Genomic DNA, 4291 nt, shown 5'->3' with positions numbered 1-4291 from the left:
TATAGTATTGGGATTTTTTTAGTTCATAGCCTTAGTCTCAATTTTTAAAGTATGGCTTTGATTATGTTGCACTTTTTACTTTAATATTTCTTTATTTCATGAAAGTATGAAAATAAGGTTTGTCTGATGAGATCATAGTTGTGGTTAAATTTTTGGACCACATATTTGGTATGATCATCAGTTTTTCCCGTAAGTCTAATACTGTATGGAAGAAACATTATGTCATTGGGTTTTATTCATAGGTTCAATTGTGACTTGTTCATCCATCTGGGTAAATTTTCAATAATGTCTATTTGAAAAAACTGCAAAAAGTATTTAAAGAAAGGCATTATGGTGACTTGAATAACACCGGTATCACTCAGATTACAATTCTACCTTGACAGGTAAGTTTGTATTTAGCCTATAAAATACTTATTTAGCCTTGAGAATTGAAAGGTCAGTTTCCCATTCATACAATAGAGGTTGATAAATTTGGCTTCATGCCATTTACTTTGTCCAAAATTAAGGTCACTTTATTGTTATTGTGATATTGTTAAAGTACAAAAGAACCTTATATTCTGACCAATACTTAAAACTTTGTGCATCTTGATTTAATTGTTAAAAATCTGTTAATGTTGAATTTTAGGGGTTATTTTAGGCCTTTTAATTGCATATTTCTTTACATGGTAGTTTTTTTTTCAGATATAAAAAAAAACTATCTGCTTGACTGTCATAGAAATAGACTATGCTTGCAGGGTCTTGTTTTTTGTTTACACCAAATCTGACAGATTATTATTAAGTTGCAAAATATTTTAAATGAGAGCTGAAATTTTTTCTATCTTTAAATGTGCATTGAACAATGTTGAAGGTTAAATAATCATAATGTGAACAAGAATGAAGAAAACATCTTGGTCCCAAAAAAAAACATCATCAACCAGGATATAATATTTTAAATTTTAATTTATTATACTAATATCAGTTGAAATCTCAAGCCACTATTTTGCATGTTTACAATGTAGGTCATGTCCCAACAGAAAATCAATGAATTTGACAGTACAATGTACTCTTAGCACAAACACATAAGGTCACTGTGAAATAGACATCTAGGGCAAGAAACAGTCAGCTATACCAAACCAGTTTGACTAGATGTGTCCTATATTTTGACAATGTAAATGACATGAGGACCTGCATGGGTTTTTTAATATCTGTATTCTTTAAATTTTTAGGGCATTTTTCTTTTAATAGCCTTAAAAATAACTCTCATTCTGTAAAGCAAATTCTCATGAAAATGATTTTACTATATAGTCTTTCTGTTACAAGATTATTTATCAATTATGCACATTGATCATTATATTATCGGTATTGCATTACAGTTACCTAAGTTTCCTTTTTATTTTGCACATTTATTCTTAATACTTTTGCACTGCATTATTCTCTATTCTTTATTTTGTTGTTCATTTTCTCTATTCTCTATTTTTTGTTGCTATTGCATTTATTCTCTATTCTGTAAACCCCATTCTGACCCTCATAGGTAAACTTCTATTGTATGAATGGGATAAACTGACCTTTCAATTCTCAAGGCTAAATAAGTATTTTATAGGCTAAATACAAACTTACCTGTCAAGGTAGAATTGTAATCTGAGTGATACAGGTGTTATTCAAGTCACCATAATCATTGAATGTCTCTCAGCTTACACATGCTCAAATAAAAGTTCAGTTTGGAGTAGTTTTTGTTAAGCAAATTTTTCAGATTTTAATTTTATTTTCAATGTTTTAAAAATATCTGCCAACTTTTCTCTTTAAAAAAATCACTTTCCAAGTATTTTTTAAACAATCCCATATATTCTCAAAAAAAAAAAAAAAAATAATGTCTCAATTTTTTTTCTTGTTTGTCGTAATTTTTGTGTCAAGGAAATTAACTTAAAAATTAGAAGGAACTGTTTGCTAGTGATAAGACTGTAAAATGTGACTAACACCATTTTGCATTGCAGTTAAAACCTAGACCTACGTATGTTGTTTTGCCTGTACCTTCTAGAAGTGTTCCAAATCAAGTTTTTGATTTTCGAGCTACAAAAATATCTGTAATTGATATTTGAATCTTGCAATTAATAAATAAAGGAAATGTGTCATGTTTTAATGATAAACAAATATGTGATTTCGATATTTTGATAATATAATGATAGAATTGATGTAAAAAAATATATATAATACTTTTTATGTGACAAAGACTGGTTTTGTGATCGTGATTTTTAAAACTGATTTTATGCAAATTTTTATGTTGTCTTCTTAAAATAGAATTCATATTCTTAATGCATGAATTTGTATAATAATATTTTCTTCAGTATTTATTTATTGTAATATCATCTGTGACAAATAAATATGTAAACTATACTAATGAAATTTCTGATCTGTTTTTGAAATTTTCACCATTAAAAACTGAAATTGAAGTTTTTATACAGTCAATTAAGATATATTTCTTGTGTCCAAGCTTTGCTTACAAGAGTTGAAAATGTTTCTTCTACTTTCTGTTTCAAAGATCTAACAGGATCGTCTTGTTTTCTTGTAATGATGATACCCACCTTCAAAAATATTGAAGGCTGAAATCTGATTGACTGATGTATAAACTACAAACTACCAGAAAAGGAAGTAAAATGGAGTGTTGTCAGATCCTTGTAAGGAAAGCTTGAATTCAAGACCTGTATTTAAATCTGAGTTTTAATTTGGCATGTAATTGAATCTTTTAAGGAAATATTTTAAATCTCCTTAACAACTTCTGCCATCTCTTGCCACCAATAGGTCAGTCACTCTGATTGGCTAAAACTTCAAAACATCTTTCCAATGGTGGATTGCTTGTGTTTATAATGTGGCGGTGATGGCCTAATTTATTTGTATATAGTTTAAATTTTCAGACTGAAACCTAAATGCTTTAAACCTTGTTTACAGATGTCAGATACCTTATGTAACAAAGTTTCTACAAGTCTATTGTCCTTGACCTTAATTTCATAAATCGCCGACTGCTTGAAAAAAAATTAGCTTTTTTTGTCCTGTGAAGTACTGGACTTATTTTGGGTATAGTTTCCTTGGAAATCTACATGTTTGTCAGGTAGGGTGCACCTGATATCAACCTCATTTTAATGGATCATTGATCAAGGTTAAACTTACATGTAAAAAAGAAGATGTGGTATGATTGCCAAGGAGACAACTGTCCACAAGAGACCAAAATGACACAGACAGTAACAACTATAGGTCAATGTACGACCTTCAACAATGAGCAATGCCCATACTGCATATGATAGTCAGCTATAAAAGGCCCTGATATGACAATGTAAAACAATTCAAACGAGAAAACTACATGATTTTTATTGGTTAATTCTGGATTTTCAGATACTATAAGCATTAGGTCAACTATATTTAGTGTATGAAATGATTGTAGGGTGTACATGTCGGCTTTGCAGGCTTAACCAGACATTGATCCAGTCATGGTATATTTGACAATTTTTTGTCAAGTTTTTGTGGTTAGGGCTATTTCTCAAATTCTATGAACAATAAGTCCATTACATTTGATGTTTGTTAGGTGTACATGTCCATCTATCCATGACCTCATGTTCATGGTTCATTGGACACTAATTATTTTTTGTTGTGTGGTCTATTTCTAAGATATTATAAGCATTACGTCAATTATATTTGGTGTACTGAAAAATTATAAGGTGTACATGTCTGACTGGCAGGGTGTTCATATGACCACGACCTTATTTTCATGGTTGTTTTCATAATGGTTATCAGATACAAAAAGTATTTAATAGGTCAACTATAATTGGTAAATGGCATGATTGTATGATGTACATGTCTATCTGGCAGGTTCATATGGCATTGACCTCATTTTCATGGTTCATTAGTACATTTCTTTTACAGACTTTCAATATGAATTCAATGATAAGTGAAACAGGCATGACATTGCGGTGTGTGTACGCTTATTTTGATCAGCATCCATTCAACTTCCAATGAGAGTAGGCAAAATAAGATACCTTGTTTTATATAGAACTACGTTTCCCATATTCTGCATTGTAGTGTTACAATCCTAATTAATTGATTTATTTGTGTCTTAACACCACTTTCAACACGATTCAATCCTTATTAAAATATCAACATTAAAACAGCTATTGAACGTGAGAATTTCTTGAAAGAGGAGTTGTTTCAACATCAGATTAATGTATGTAATTTAAAACATTTTTAAGGTTCAGAATTGCAGACCATCAAATCTAAAAGCTTTCAACATGCAAAAAGGTGGTTGTGTGTTTGACTCAAGTGTGGG

Source organism: Mytilus edulis, chromosome 9, assembly GCF_963676685.1.
Source record: "Mytilus edulis chromosome 9, xbMytEdul2.2, whole genome shotgun sequence".
NCBI classification, from domain to species: Eukaryota; Metazoa; Mollusca; class Bivalvia; order Mytilida; family Mytilidae; genus Mytilus; species Mytilus edulis.
The sequence above is the reverse complement of the archived record's forward strand: the minus strand, read 5'-3'. Positions refer to the sequence as shown.